Source organism: Cupressus sempervirens, chromosome 7 (assembly GCF_028749045.1).
Source record: "Cupressus sempervirens isolate cs-2001-9-10 chromosome 7, ASM2874904v1, whole genome shotgun sequence".
NCBI classification, from domain to species: Eukaryota; Viridiplantae; Streptophyta; class Pinopsida; order Cupressales; family Cupressaceae; genus Cupressus; species Cupressus sempervirens.
The window spans coordinates 493,682,064-493,699,872 of record NC_143124.1 but is presented as its reverse complement, the minus strand read 5'-3'; the positions used below and the strand labels follow the sequence as shown (position 1 = coordinate 493,699,872).

Sequence of the window (17,809 nt, the reverse complement as noted above, 5' to 3'; positions counted from 1 at the left end):
AACTGCAATTAATAGACTGTTGTATACTGTAAAGGGAGAATTAATGTGAATAATAGTGATGTTACCTTGTATACATGTGTTTTTTCTCATTATAATGCCCCCTTTTATAATATATTTTTTTTCTAATTTTTCTGAAGAGAGAAGGGACATCAATGACTTTGTTTAATTGTAATATGGAATAATTATTAGGAACTATCAATCTGGAAACTCTAGAAAACCCTCGCTAACCCCAAATTACACACAGATCTGATTTGCAACCAATATGACAGTAGCAACATCAATGATTTTATTTAATTGTAAAATGGAATAATTATTAGAAGACTAATATAGTAATATATAAGCTGGAAATAAGTTTTCAAACAACTTCACCAAATTATCTCACAAGTGAGTAATGATAATTTTTTTTTAATATGGCTTCTGGGAGGGAACTCCAAATGGTTTAACAAGAGTCTCAAAGTTGGGTCATCACTATAAATATCTGATATAGCCCTCTAAAATGCTTGTAGAGCACCTAAATGAGTGTGGTGGGGCTGGGAATGAATATTGGTGGCTGTTGAATGATAATAGAACATAAGTTGTCTTTTTAGATTTTATTAATAAATCATAAGGTTGTTTTGTAATGTTCCTCACATGTCTTTGGGATACTGTGAACAGTCCATGAGTCTAATCCAACTGCCATATAATATCCTCAAACTACCATCCGATGCTATTCAGCCATATGGTACTCTCAATTGGCGTCGCTGAATGCAGCTCCTTTGCATGGTGGTGCCGATGGCTTCCAGTCCATCAAGGTAGTCACTACTCCATTGCTGTTTGATGAGCTGGGCCGTATGGTGATGATGGTATCACCTGTGTGATGCTCTTCTATTGTATATGCTGTATAGCCCTGTCACCAACTTCCATACAATGCAGATTTGCTTTGTACGCACGGTGGCAGTTGCTTTGTCTATACGGTCTCACCCCTTTGTGTACATGATGGCCTTTCCATACATGACTTCTTATCTCCTTGACAGAGATGTATAATTGATTCGGCACAAAAACTTGATGATGCTAAATAGTGCACTTCAAATTATATTGATTAGAACTTCAACACAATAGTCCTGGACCAACAACAAAATAAGGTGACGAATGAATGCCACTAAAATGGCAAGGTGCTAAAATAGGGAGGGTCTTACACCTCCAGAATGGCAGACAATGGACTTACAAGTGGAGTTCGCAAATAGAAATAACAAAATCCTATCACATCCCTATAACAATAACTAACTCAGCCTTAAATATGGCTCTGAGAAACATCACAAATGACTACAAATGCACCGACACTACCAAAACATTACCAACTAATAAATTAAAAAGTACCTGAGAGATGACATGATTAAGTTTTGGGGCAATAGACAATTAATATTAAATTAATTATTTAATTATATTAGAGACATTACAGGCCTACCAACTCAAGAATTGCTTGCCCTTAAGCAATTTCAGACTTGGATTCTCTAGAATCTGTTTCTTCCCAAGTGGCATCTTCAATTGGCAGGTCCTTCCAACGCACTAGGAATTCCTTGACAATGCACTTCAACTTCTCTCTGGCGTCGATGATCATCATGGGTTTCAGACTTAGTTTGCCTTCTTCATCAAGGGGTGCAAGTTCCTTCAACACTATGGCACACTCACTAATCTGAACTTCATGAGGCACCGGATATTAAAAACTTTTTGAATCCGAATCCTCATAGGAAGTTCCAACTCATAGGCAACTTTTCCCACCCTCCGAACCACTATGTAGGGTCCATAGAAGCATGACTTCAACTTCTCCAGACCAAATTTTTTCAGGGAGGAGTGTTTGTACGATTGAAGTTGGAGGTATACTAGGTGTCCTACCTCTGTAACATTCTGAAGGTGGTGTTCATATAGTGAGGCTCAAGAGTGCTGCGTGCATATGACTCCAATACCTCCGTATGGTTCACTTGGACTGTTCTTATGTGCCTTCTTCTTGATGTTTGTATGACGAAACCCGTACAATCTTCCCCTACTATGTACGATAGAAACTTCAAAATACCGTCTGTACGACACTCTGCTCACACTCGACAGTTGTGCATCTTTGCCTTTCATATGACAATGTCAATCGCCAACTCCAATTTGTACGGTGTGAGCAATCTGTATACGAAACTTGAATACTTGTTTAGATGTTGACTTCCATGTTCATTATCATTGCATTTTATGCTTCGTACGGTGGCTATGTCGTTCGTGTAGTAGTGAATACCTTGTCTTTGACATACTAGCACTATAGGCTCAGACGAATAGCCAAAATCCTCTTAGATCACTTGATAATGTCAATGATATTAGTGCCAGAAAATAGAAAACATCAATGTCATATAACTAATTGGGGTGTCCATGCAATAGGGAATTTGTAACAACGAGGATAATGTAATATCCCCAATAGGTTATAACTTCTTCAAACACCAAAAAACTTTATACTTCAGTTGTTTTGACATTTCGTCAAACATTTTGCAAGCAAGCTCTAATACCGCTGTAATGACCCTCCTCAATTCTGCTCTCAAAAATGCTGATGAAAGCTCAAGGAATTTCATCAAACAATTCACATGCAAGGGACGTATGACTGATATAGTATTTCAGTTGGCTTTAAATGACTCTTTCTTCAATTTGCATCAATGAGAATCTTGTGTTAGAAGACTCCAAATGGACTACACAATGACCTAACATGAGTGTGCTACTAATTTTGACAATATTCAGTGCATATATATGATCTAAGCATGAGAAATGAACACCTACAGCCAACTGGCATTTTTACAAACAGTTGGTATGCAAACTAACTAGTTGATAAATAATGATATTGAATTGCTTAAATGACACCAGCAACTATTATTTTCTTAATTGCAATGAAATTTCTAATATAATGCTCATGAAATATGGCCAAGACTTTTGGCATTTACATGGATTACAAAATGATAATGCTGGTATAATGCACACTTACAGCTGAAACTTATAACACCCTAAAAAACAATACTAACAAAGGAACCTGGTTGTAGATGGCTGTAATAATTTTATTCAATGCTGCCCCTTCTGCTTTGCTTTTCCGATTTGCTTTTTCAAACTGCTTTTTCGGACTGCTTTTTTAGCCTGCTTTTTCGGTTCTGCTTTTTCGGACTGCTTTTTCGTATTTGCTTTTTCGGACTGCTACCATGTTGATTCTCAAGACCATATCTTTCAATGGCGTCAAGATTTCCAGCCTGAAGGGATTTCGTCCTTCAAACTATTGAGACATAATCTTTAGAAAATTTTCCAATTTCTTTGATATTTCCAAGCATACTTAAAAGAAGCTCTTCCATTTCTTTTATAGTGTTCTCACAAGGGCTCTATCCTTCATTTTCTCAATGTGGGATAAAACATAACTCCCCTTATGTAACTTTTGTCTCCAATGTGTTATAAAATAAAGGGGACTCTTTTAATTTAAATATTTCCCACAAACTATAGTCTATGCATTAATAAAATTAAATATTTAAATTTAACTTTATAAAATAGCTTTATCAATGCATAACAAATCTTATCAGTGATAAACAAGTCTTCTTGTCGATTTTAAACAATTAGCATCGACATACCGTTGCCACTGGATGTCCACCCATGCCCAAGATGACTTACTATAAATAGTAAGTATGCCCAAAGTTGCCACAAAACCCCTCAGAAAGACCTGCAACCGAAACTATCTAGGCAAAATGGCCTCTAAGTCCCTTTAATGTCCTGGTTAGCCTACGGGACCGTGGGGAAATAGGCTAACGACAACATCACGCTATGAATGCTAAAAAGGGGACATTCCAGTCCGCCCTTCCCAAAATTGCTTGTCCCCAAGCAATGGTCGAACAACAACCCAATCAATCCACCTGGATCCCAAAAGTAGTCATGAACTATAATGCTGTTAGTCAACATAGGCTCCTGCAACAACCTCTGAAAATTAACCAAGAGGAATCCATAATCAAATTGGCGAATACAACTCACCCAAATTCCAAAGTCAGGAACCCATGAGAAACAAGCTCTTGAAATATCAGAACCCAAGTAGAGTAGATAACCCAAACTGCCAACATAGTAAATACCATCAACACATCCCACTAGCCTATGTGGAATGTACAATACAATTCTGCAACAACGATGAATACTCCCGCATGAAACTGCACCAAATATAGAGAATCCACACACTGCACACCTATTGCAATTAACACAACTCTGTAGATCACCGGTCACTGTCTCATAACCATAACACCCATGCACTGTTGATGGTGAATAGTCATTACACAGTAGATAGCAAAAACGAGAGCCTAGACCAAACCTGTCTGCCATCAACTCCTCAACACATGGATCAAAAGCAAACCGATGAACATATCCTACAGTATAATGCCGGTAAAAAGAACCAATCCTAGTCAAAGACTCATCCTGCAGACGTGATACAACCAACTGTGACTGATCATCAGCTAAGTCAGAGGATGATATAGCCAAGAGTGCAAAATCAACAACAACATCACTAGTCTCTGTGCCCTCCAAGTCAAACATATCACAATGCTCAGCTGCAGCGCCCAACTCAGTTGAACCTGCCTCTAGTGTAAACGGACCAAATATGCCAATACTAGTGTCGTGGACAGATACATCCTCATCTCCACTACCTCTATCAACCTCGACCATGGACATCCGCGGATCACCAGACACCACAGTCCGTGATTGTACAGAATCTGGTAAAGACTGAAGTCGTTCTAACTCCATGGTCACCTTAACTAAATGAAACTGTGACTCCTTGAAAGCCAACTGTGTACTCTCAAGAATCTCAGAAGTCACCTCGAGCTGCTGAGTAAGCTCACTCACCTCATCTTCCTTGGCCAATAATGCATCATATGCTGTACTCCCCCACTCCATAAGATAATCTCTGTCGGCTACCAACTGCATATAATTCTGTCTCAGAATCTGAATAGCCTCCCATAAAGAGTGGATCTCTGTCAAGGAAAGATAACTACCTCCCTGCTCATCACTAGTAGGAGAACCCCATCCATAAACTGCTAACAACTGATGAGCAGCATCGAAATGCTGGCAAGCGATAGAAATGTCTCACTCACTAACTCTCAACTGACTAGACACATGATGGCACTGGCTAGACTGTCTCCTACAAACCTCCTCTGACGCACTGTCTAAAGGAGTATCCTCAAAGTTACTGGTCTCTAGAGTATTACCAGCCATATCCTGCGAATCGAATCCAAAGCTCATATCAACAAAAACGAGAGCCCAGACCAAACCTGTCTGCCATCAAATCCTCAACACATGGATCAAAAGCAAACCGATGAACATATCCTACAGTATAATGTCGGTAAAAAGAACCAGTCCCAGTCAAAGACTCATCCTGTAGACGTGATACAACCAACTGTGACTGATCATTAGCTAAGTCAGAGGATGATATAGCCAAGAGTGCAGAATCAACAACAACATCACTAGTCTCTGTGCCCTCCAAGTCAAACATATCACAATGCTCAGCTGCAGCCCCCAACTCAGTTGAACCTGCCTCCAGTGTAAACGGACCAAATATGCCAATAATAGTGTAGTGGACAGATACATCCTCATCTCCACTACCTCTATCAACCTCGACCATGGACATCCGCGGATCACCAGACACCACGGTCCGTGATTGTACAGAATCTGGTAAAGACTGAAGTTGTTCTAACTCCATGGTCACCTTAGCTAAATGAAACTGTGACTCCTTGAAAGCCAACTGCGTACTCTCAAGAATCTCAGAAGTCACCTCGAGTTGCTGAGTAAGCTCACTCACTTCATCTTCCTTGGCCAATAATGCATCGTATGCTGTACTCCCCCACTCCATAAGATAATCTCTGTCGGCTACCAACTGCATATAATTCTGTCTCAGAATCCGAATAGCCTCCCATAAAGAGTGGATCTCTGTCAAGGAAAGATAACTACCTCCCTGCTCATCACTAGTAGGAGAACCCCATCCATAAACTGCTAACAACTGACGAGCAACGTCAAAATGCCGGCAAGCGATAGAAATGTCTCACTCACTAACTCTCAACTGACTAGACACATGATGGCACTGGCTAGACTGTCTCCTACAAACCTCCTCTGACACATTGTCTAAAGGAGTATCCTCAAAGTTACTGGTCTCTAGAGTATTACCATCCATATCCTGCGAATCAACTCCAAAGCTCATATCAACATACAGAGTATCAAAAACTGTAGCACTGCTATCCAACTCCTCTGTACCAAAAGAAACTACCAAGGAAACTAAGTCTTCAAAACTGCCCATGCATCCTCCTGGATGTCATCAATGCCAATCTGATCCTGGGACTCATCTGTACACACTGCCAAGTATGAAAGATCATCAACACATTCCAGCAAGAATGGTCAACTGGATATATGAACAAAGCCCAACACTGGTGTATAAAAACTAATACCAACATCGAACAAGCTGTTGGCACAAGAAAAGACAACACCGTGCAATCTGCTAATCAAATCCATGATAGCACCTAAACAATCACTGCTACCAAAAAGTGATAAAGATCTCCAGTCAATTGAATCCCAAATGCCAATATAACAATCTTGAGTCCATATCCGTAAACTAGAATCAGCTGGTAACTCAAGCAAACTCCTCACCTAGGTAATATGACCAATACCAACTAACTCCACATACCTATCTGACATTGTCCCTGTATCCTGGATGTGAATGCAAGATGAACTCGCAACATTATCAACGACCACATATGATCTGCCTGCCGCAGAAAGCTGAGTATCAGGAGTGCAAGATGAAACTAAACTCAACTCCATGCCATGCTTATCCCTATGTCTCTCCCAGTCCTGTAATGCCAATGGAGTATTCACCAAAGAAGCTTGAGTGTTCTCAAGCTCGCGAGAAAGCTTGTCAACTTCCTCCTCCTTTCTCCTCAAGGCATCTGAATAGTCTTAGACAAGGCTAAGAAGATGGTCACGATCTGATAGAAGATGTAAATAACTCAACTTCATCATTCCCATTCTTTCCCTAATCGCCTGTAAGTCAACACAAGAAGACTTTGTCTGAACTCCCTTATGTCTACCCTGTAACTGAATCATCCGAATGTGATCCTCTATCATATCTTGCATCCTGTCATGATGAGATAATGAAGTCACAATACTGTCTTTGCTCACCATTAGCTGGCTGGACAAATCATGCAAAGTTCTACCAGCCTCAACCTCATGTGACGAAGCATTTAACTGTGCCTGGTACTCTTTCTCAGCAAAGTCATGAATGCTCACTTTCTGATCAACTGTACTATCCTCAAACATGACAGTATCCTCAATTGCAGTAACTTCATCCAACCCAACTGTACTAGAATCACTATCTGTGTCAATCACGCAATCTGGTGTGTCTGTGATATCACCTTCTGATGCAACTGGCTCAACCTGCACAACATCTGTAACCCCTTCTGCTTGTGAAGATGATGCAGATAAACCATTACCTGAAGATGTGCTAATGTCTCCTTGTATCGAATCCGCATGTCTGTTAAACTCCTCATACAAGTTTCTGCCTGTCATAGGGAAGGTACGATCCTTAGGCCTATCAATCAGGCTCTTTAACCACGTACATGCCATAGGTGAAAAATTCCTCTCTTTTGTCCAAACATACCATAAGTCTTCTGCCAAAAGTTTAGAAATTTCATCCTCCCCCTCAAACAAGATTGTGAACATGATGGAGTGCATCGATGCCAATACTCTGCTGGGATGAAACTCGTCCATAATATTCCAAAATGTATTAAACATCCTGCAAATGTCACTAATACAACCAATTGCCAGCATAATTATTTCAAATCTACACCTTGCAAATACTTCAAGTAATCTTGCCCTCTTTGTGAAATAAGGGTCCCGAATGTTGTCCAACTTTTCGAAGCTTTTTACCATGGCATGAAGTACCTCTTTCATAATCTGATCGTCATAAGAATCAAGGCCAGCTATTATCCTCATGATTTCACTAATGCAAGAGAGAGCTGTAAGTCTTATTACCTCATCATGATGTCTCAACAATCCGGACTTAAACAACAAACCAAATGCTGGAGATAAAGCTGTTTGCATAGCATCGGGTCTTGACTGATCAAACTTGCCTAAATAAGTTTTCAACTCCTCCAAAGTTCTTAGAAGGTCCTCTGTTCGCTGAAATGGACAGTCTAATTTCTTCTTTACATTGTGCATTCTTTCTTCCAAATCCTTGTCTCCTGTTAAAGCCATACTGGTAATTGAATTCAATTTGAAATAACCCAATCAGGCTGGCAGGAAATGGCTTTGATACCACTGTAATAACCCCAATAGGTTATAACTTCTTCAAACATCGAAAATCTTTATACTTTAGTTGTTTGACATTTCGTCAAACACTTTGCAAGCAAGCTCTGATACCACTGTAATAAACCCAATAGGTTATAACTTCTTCAAATACCAAAAAACTTTATACTTCAATTGTTTTGACATTTCGTCAAACACTTTGCAAGCAAGCTCTGATACCACTGTAATGATCCTCCTCAATTCTGCTCTCAAAAATGCTGATGAAAGCTCAAGGAATTTCATCAAACAATTCGCATGCAAGGGACGTATGATTGATATAGTATTTTAGCTGGCTTTAAATGACTCTTTATGTAACTTATGTCTCCAATGTGTTATAAAATAAAGGGGACTCTTTTAATTTAAATATTTCCCACAAACTATAGTCTATGCATTAATAAAGTTAAATATTTAAATTTAAATTTATAAAATAGCTTTATCAATGCATAACAAATCTTATCAATGATAAACAAGTCTTCTGGCGAATTTTAAACAATTACCATTGACATACCACTGCCACTGGATGTCCGACCATATCCAAGATGACTTACTATAAATAGTAAGTATGCCCAAAGTTGCCTCAAAACCCCTCAGAAAGACCTGCAACTGAAACTATCTAGGCCAAATGGCCTCTAAATCCCTTTAATGTCCTGGTTAGCCTACGGGACCGTGGGGAAATAGGCTAACGACAACATCATGCTATGAATGCTTAAAAGGGGGCATTACAGGTAATAGTCATCAAATAATGATAGCACTTTAGGATACAATGATCTTGAAACAATAGTAGAACAGGGTGAGGAGTTACTCGCACCGAAACTGCACTTTTCATTGACAATGGAAATACCAAATAGGGAGAATCTTTCACCTTCGAAATTGCAAAATTGAAGCCCAATGGGAATTCACACATACAAGGAAAATACCTAATTTACATGCCTACAACAATGACTAACTTGACCTTATATATGGCTTCAAGAAACTTCGTAAAGAATTACGCATGCCAACATGACCAAGACACTACCAACTAATAAATGGGCTAGAGAGATATTTTTAATTTCGAGGCTATACATAAATAATCTTAACTGAACTTTGGCCCTCTTTATTTTATAACTAAAGTAATTAATCAAAGAAACCTTTTTCTTTTTTTCTGGACCACTTAATTAATTTAACTAAATCACTTTATTCAAATTGGGGACATAAAAATCCTCGCCATTCAAAGATTGCTTGCCTCCAATTTTAATAAAGTGAATTAAATTATTTAATTGAGTGGTTCCAAAAAATAAATAAAAAGGGCTTCCTTAATTAATTAATTTGGTTAGAAAATAAAGAGGGCTAAAATAATAATATAATAGTTCAATTAAGATTATTTATTTATGGCCCCAAAATTAATAATAAAATCTTTCTGGCCCATATATTAGTTAATAGTGTCTTGGCTGTGTCGGCACATTTGTAATCCTTTGGGAAATTTCTCGGAGCCATACATAAGGCTGAGTTAGTCATTGATGTAGGCATGCAAATTAGTGTTTTTTTTGTATGTGTGATTTCTTGTTGGGATTCAGTTATTGCCATTTTAGAGGTGAAAGATCCTCCCTATTTGGTATTAGTAGTTTCGGTGGCAGTAACTTCTCGCCCTATTTTTCTATGGTTCTTAGATAATTGTAATTTGAAGTGCTATCATTATTCGATGAAGTGCTATACTCATTGTTACAGATTTCCTATTGTGTGCGGATTTGAGTTAGTTTAGAGGCATTGATGTTCTCTATTTTTTGGCATTAATATATTTGGCATTATCAAGTCATGTGGGAGGAATACAATTTTTCGTTTGAGCCTATAGTGCTAGTGCGTGTTAGAGACAAGGTATTCATTTCTATATGGACGACACAACTGCCGTATGAAGCATAAAACACACGGATAATGAGTGTGGAAGCCAACATTCGAATGAGTATTCAAATGTTGCACATAAATTGCTCATGCCATACAGAGTGGAGTTGGAGATTGACAATGCCATCTGAAAGGCCAAGTCACACAACTGCCAAGTCAGAGGAGAGTGTCGGAAAAACAATATCCAAAAGTGTCGTCCATATGTAGTAGGGGAAGATTGTATGAGGGTCATTTCCTTACGGACATTTGGAACAAGGCACATATGAAAATCGCTCAAGCATGGAAATTCTGCCCAAAGAAGAAAATCGCCAAAAGAAGGAGAAATCTACTCCAAGTCAAAATTGCCAAACACCATGAAGAGGAGGATGGAAGAATGAGGAGACAAGGGGGAGGTGACCCCCTCTTATACCCCATTTGCATGCCCTCTTGAGCTGGCCGGCTTGCACCCTGGGAGCAAAAATTTATTTATTAGAACACAAAACTGGCTCCCAATTAAATGCTTAGTTAAAATTTAACTTTGCCAAGATGAAATTTACTTTTTTAAATTACTAATTAAACCAAAATTGCAAAAAGAAAGTAAATAATGCCTTGGAGATGTTAAATTTTTTCATTTAATGATGATTTAGCAATTAATATGTCATTAAAATTGGATTTTGGCTAGCCAAAAACCATTTTTCAATATTAAATTACCAATTTCATTAAAGGCTAAAAAATTTTCAAGGCAATTTTGATCCATTTAATGCTAATTTTTGCAATTCAATTCAAATTGATTTTGCTAAGCAATTTTAATTTTTTAACACAAATAAATTTATTTCTCTAAAGTCTAAAATCGATTTTGCAATTTGATTTCATCATCACAAAAATAAATTGTTTTTCACCAAAAAAAATTCAAGATTTTCCAAAAAACCCAAATCTAACAAAATTTCACTTTTTTGAAAATTATCCAAATTTATACAATTATATCCAAATTTTCAAAAGAAATCATCTAAGTACAAATTTGACAATTTTATCTTGCCAAGTGTTGTTCTTTGAAATTTGTCCGGGCCAAGGATGAAATTGGTTATTCTAGAAAATCAAGCTTAAAACCGGGTGAAAATGAGTCTAACCATCTCCCCACTGGCCTTGAAGGTGTCCAAGACTTAAAGTTTTCAAAATTTTTTTTTTTGGGATGATGGTGTGAAAACCTTACAACACACGTCAATAGTAAGATCCTATAAGCATCGATCCTGGGACTCATTCAAAACCTCCTCGGAGTCGTCACCCAATATCTGTCAAGGGGTGTCATACCCAGTACATCTCATAACATCATCAAATGGATCATCATATGTGTCCATACTATCTGCATCGACATCTCCTGATAGAAGCTCAACTGCTATCACCAGACTTTGCACACATGACTTTATGCCAAGCTGTGAATCAGTAATACTAGAGCATAAACCCACATCTACTGACTCAGCTAAAACACCCACATCACCAACATCATAGCTGAGTGACTCTATACATGCCTCTGTCCCACCTGAGGAAGCGACTGCCTCCTGCACTATAGCAACACCATGAGATCTCACATACAAATCTCCAATAATAATCTTGTCCTTGAGAGAGCTAAAAGTATTAGTGGTAAGAATTGCATCAACTGTCTCTGCACTAATTGTAGCAACAACTCTAGGAACCTCAACTTGCTGAAGCTTGGTGCTACTATCCTTTGCTGGCACTGACACAACCACATGTCCCTATGAAATAAGTCCATCGTCAACACTATAGATAGGACTAGGAAGTGCCGTACTAAATATAGGTACATTTGCATCAAGGACTCCTGTCGAGGAAAACTCAAGCTTCCTTCCTTACAACCTCGATGTCAGCCTTCTAAAGGTGGAAACCACATACCTTGTTGTCCTTTCAATTGTCTTTGGATCTGACAAGCTCTTTGCCAACCTCTGTAAGTTTCTCCATACTTTCCTGCAAAGCATTCATTTTCGAGCTAACTTCATCATTACTCCATTGACTTCTATAACTACCAGTCCTCATATGTCTATCCATGGCTAGAAAATGCTAGAGTGCTGGTCACTCCAAATGCAACAGAAAATCTGACAATAATTAATATTTTTTTACCCTACAGGATGGCAGGAAACTGCTTTGATACCACTGTAATAACCCTAACCGGTTATAACTTGTCAAACACCACATTTTTCTCTAATTTAGTTGTTTTACATTTCATCAAACACTTTGCAAGAGAACTCTGATACTAATGTAATATCCCTTTCCCAAACTGACTAATTTTAGCTCAAGGAATATTGTCAAGCACTTGTATGCTGCCTTTCTCTTTTCTGATTTTTTTGTGTTTCAGATTGTTTGATATAGTTTGAATGATGCTAAGAAATTCAGAATGTTCGCAAATGATATTACAATACCTCTTACAATGAACTAACATTCAAGTGCAATTCTTTTTAGTATTTTCAATGCATATACATGGAAACTAGATATAGAATACATACCTACAACCAACTGACATTTTGACAAGCAATTGGCATATAACTATTATTCTGATCATATATACAACATATATCTCCTTTATTGAATTTCCCATCTACAATGTTCCAATGAATTTGCCAAGACAAATAGGCTTACAACAATGACTACAACAATGCCAAATCTGATTCTGAGTCATCACTTACAATAGCAAAATTATATATCTAAGATTACAATGCTTACTACTAATAGTTGCAAGAGGAATCTGATAATAGTGATGCCCAAGGATGGAGATGAAAGTTGCAATCAAAATCAAGCATAAATACTGTAGCGCGACACTGTTCATGTGTACTATAGTAGCAAGGATATTTCACTACCTCAAATGGTTGCAACACTGAAGAATTGACGCTCTCCATTGGATAACTGAAATCAGAAACCCTTAGTTTCTTCCACCAAGTTCATATTAAATGCAATTGACAATAATCGATGCCTAACAATGAGGCTCTCACCTCTATGTATTCTTTTCCTTCACTCTTCTAGAAGGAAATAAAATATTATTTAATTGCACTTTCTAAAAGCTGCCCCCTTTCCAATACAATAATTAGTTGTGCTTCTAGAAAATACACTCTTTAGAAGCTTCCCCCTTTCTAATACAATAATTAGTTGTGCTTCTAAAAAATTAAATTAATTAAATATAAAGTCACCTTTAGATTTATTTATTTATTTACATTAATATAATTTATTTCTCTTTATTTCTCCACTTAGCCTTCGGAGAATGAAAAGATAAGAATTCCATTGAGGGCCTAAAGGATGGGGAACATTACATTGTGAAGGCTGAAATTTATGATTTTGTTTGTTTTTTTAACCCTTATCAACTTTGAGCTTTGTACAGGGATGGCAGAGCTAAAGGGATTTGTAGCAAGGACAGTGCTTGTCAAGAGGCTATCCAAAGGCTTTTGTCCAGAGTCCTCACTAGTATCCAAGTGGGGAAAGGTCACAGACACAAACATGGAGCACCTTGATTTGAAGAAGTTAAGGAGGAAAATGAATGGGCCCCGAGATTACTTACCTTCGCAGCTAGCTGTGAATATTGTGAGGAATTGACTTTACTTGGTAGCTGGATTTCCTCTAGCAATCCAGTGCAGTGAGCTCATGGTCGAATGTGCAGAGAACTATGATCTAAGCACTAGGACATTCAAGGCTCAAGGAAGGGTGCTTGCATTCCTGAGTGATGAAACAATAAGAGAGACTTTTGGAATCCCATATCACTCTGGAAGGCAGATCAGGACTAAGGAGCAGACCATGAGGCAATTCGAAGAAAGGCCAGATACTCGCAAGGATATCATAACTAACAAATGGGTCAATGAGCCAAAGAAGCACCATTCCAAATTATCGAAGAAGTTGGTAAGTGAAGATTTCAAGGATGAATACAATGATATGGTATTTATGCTGAACATATTTATGGGATCACCCCAAGGAGCCTACTTTGATACCTGGATGTTCTACTTCATAGAAGGGATAGCCGCAAGTGAAGTAATGATAAATTGGGCCAGAATGATAAGTGAGAACATAGATACACAATTAAGAGACCTAAGGAAAACAAAGCAGTTCTACATGAGTTCTTATATAGTCTACCTATTGGCAAGGAACAAAAAATATCTAGGTCTTATATGTCTGGGTGAAGTTGGGAATGGAAAAGGACAATTCAAGATCTATGACTGCCATCTTGAGTTGTAATTACATGGAGGAGCCAGTTAAACGAGGCTAAATGACATCTCATGAACGTCACTCACATACTTTAAGGAGAATCACATAGGAGATTATCTAATGAGGCAATTGAATTGGTTCAACAATATGGAAATTGGTATATCCAATTCCCTACCTTCACTTATATCAAGATCAAGGAATTCTCCTCCAAACATACAGGCTCGCAAGGTACCCCACCAACAAAATAGTTTTGTTGGAGGTGGTTAGGCAACTTTCAGAATTCAATCTTATACAAAGGAAAGGTAAAAATAAGGAGTATTCTCATCCAACACTTTGGGGAAAATGCTTGAGTCTTGCCCTTCATGACAGGTAGCGGGAACAAGTGTAGAACTACAATTTTATTAGTTGGAAACATATCTTGCAAGGAAATATTTTGATCCATTCCAAAAGATCCAAACCCACAAAGGATTGATATACAAACACAAGATAGATATAGAGGATTATTGGATGAATCTTATGGACGAAGAGGCCATGAGGATAAAGAGATGGTCTAGGATGTCAATTGATTTCATGAGAAAATGTGGGTCCTTTTCCATTCTAGATCAAGTTAAAGATGACGGGGACATACTTCATCCAAGCTATGAGTATGAAAAGAGCAAAGTAATTGAGCCATCTAATTGGTCATAAAGGGATGAACCCTTGGATTTGAGGATCTTGATGAGAAAAATAAATTAATAAATCAAGGGCATGGGTAGACAAGTAAGTAAGAAGGCTGATGAGACAAGATATCACCTTCACTTATGCGAAGATGCACAACGAGGACTCTTCTCCCAAAGGAAATGAAGGAACTAGTAGTAGTACAAGATTACGCGTTCAAAAAGCAGGACAAGTTCTAAAAGAAGACGATAAAAGGGGAGAAATATCATAGGCATCAAGTGGTAGAATTAGTAAGGAATTTGGGAGCCACAAGCACAAACCCACGATGCCTACTCCTATTCCTAGTTCTTCATTGACTAGGGAGATAGAGACACAAGTTTTGGGTGGTGATTCAATGCAAGGTGGAGATACAAAGATACTACCCCAAGGCAGTCAAGATGCAGCCTCATCTATGTGTTCAATTCAGCAAGATACATAGACATTGCCATCTTCCCCTATAGTCCAGTTGGTAGTGGATTTGGATGATGACACGAGGCCGCCTAATCCTAACATCCAGGAGGAGGACGATGAGGTAATCTTGGCATTGAAAGGATTCAATGAGACTAAGAAGATGAATGACAATATGGACTTATCAGAGGTTCCTGAGTAGCTGAAAGAATGCATAAAGAAAAGGAGAAGGGAAGAAAAGGTTCCTCCTATTGAAGATATTTACACATTTTAAAGTATAATTGGGAAAACAAGGGAACCTGAACATGCGAAGAAGATTCATAGGATCACCAGGGATGAGACAGGGTCTCGCATCGTGTGTTTGGCCATTCCTATAGGAGACAAGAATGGGGATGAGATCACTCCTAATGATTACCATACCTCATTCGATATAAAGTAGGAGTTTGAGGAAGTAAGGGGGAATGCAGATGCTATAGAAGAGAGTGTGTAAGTTGACAAAAGAAAATGATGAGCTGCTGACAAAAAATGATGTTGAAAGAAATCATCAACAGATATGTAAGCCCAACAAAGCATGGGGATTCAACACTTGTCGCTTATGTTCCCACTTCCCAGGATTCTCATTGTGCTTGCGACATAGTAAAGAAATGGGCAGGTGATATTAGAGGACAACTAGAGGATTTTCTCAAAAAGATGGTTCAAGCACATGGAAAGACCAGCATAATTATAGAAAAGGCCTGAGGATTAGAGGAGATATGGAAGGAATTTGAGCCCATTAAACAGAAAGTCATTCCCCATCTCAAGGCATTAAGGGCTATTCCCACATCAATTATGATGCAGGAGGGAGTTGTTGATAGGGGAAGCACATATGACTTTGTTATTGGTATCTCTCACTGGTTACCAAGAAGACTACATATGAGCATGCTTGCGTGCAGTGTGACAACATTGAGGATCCTGTAATGGGGATACATTTTGACATCGACTAGCTATTATGGTTCTTCTCCCCTCACTTCTTCCCCTACCCTTTTCTCTTTATAGCTTAACAATCACAAGGGGGCCAGTTTAAGAGATAGCATCAGTAGCAAAACGAGCAAGCCTATGCCACAATGGTAGCACCGGAGAACAGAGCAAGCCCATAAGGTAATGCATGCACTGGAGGAAGGCTCCGCAGGCATCTGCACCTCCATTGATCATTCGTTTGGCTCTTATGATTGTGCCCTACTATTTTATGCCGGTGGCCCTACGGGTAGCCTATACTAGCCCGGCCTTGGGGGCCAGCAGGGGGCAGGGCCAAAAAGGTCCTTATTACAACCAAGGTGCTGCTTGATCTTGATTTTGATGCTTCCAGTGAGTTAGATTCGAAGAAGTTAGTAGAGAGGTTGGATTCACTTTATTTTATAGGCATGGATTCTCTTGGCAAGAGTCACTTGAATGGCTTCCTCTCCCTCATGCTCCCTATAAATGATCTGCAGTGGCATTCTTCAATCTAGGATAACATGCTTGACACATACATGGAGCAGTTTGAAGTTAAGGAGATGCAACATGGAGGCCTCCATAGTATTGGCATGCAGGAACTTAGTAGAATCTTGCTTAAGTTCCTTGATTTTGCTAGAAGGGAGAAGAGAAAAGGAGTCTACATCTTGGATGATGACTTGTATGATGGTTAGGCGACTTCTATGCTTCTTATTGGTCCCCAAGCCTCTGAATTTTTTCATTTGCTCATTTTGTGGTGCTCCATTTCTATTGGCTACTTTCGGTTTCCCTAATTAGGGTTTGTAATAGATTAATCTCGGCCCTTGATTTTAAATTGAGCTTGGGCGTTCATTGTAATTGGTGCTCCTATATAAGCCCCACCCCCTCTCATTTGTAAGGGAGGTTGTTGGAGAATTTTTGTGAATATAATGCCTCTATTTTTTATTATTGTGTCTTGCATGGTGAATTGTTGTGATCAAGTTTGCATTGTTGCATGGTTATCTACATCTCTCATTTAGAATAGATTATTTTTTCAAGTTGTTAGAGTAGATTTAGCTTTAAAGTAGTTTAGGTTATGTGGATGAAAGGGATTGTGGATGGTTATTTATTAGACTCAAACAAATCCGGTCCACTTGCTTCTTACGGGTTGTAAGAATTGCCTTGTGTGGTAAGCCGATAATCAAATCCCATAAGTTCAATTGATATTGAATCTTTACTTTGCATGTACTTGATGGGACTAAAGGTGAAATATTGATTTGAAAATCTTTAGTATCTACCGTAGAAGCTTGCACTAGGTGGGTGGAGTCACGGGTGAGATCGCACCAAGTAGAGTCAAAGTCCAATA

General features: G+C 38.5%; 1 protein-coding gene across 3 annotated transcripts in view; it reads left to right on the top strand.

The window, feature by feature from the left end:
• Positions 1-17,809, top strand: part of FHY1 (Haloacid dehalogenase-like hydrolase (HAD) superfamily protein) — a 190,296-nt gene that overhangs the window by 43,192 nt on the left and 129,295 nt on the right. The window lies entirely within an intron of this gene.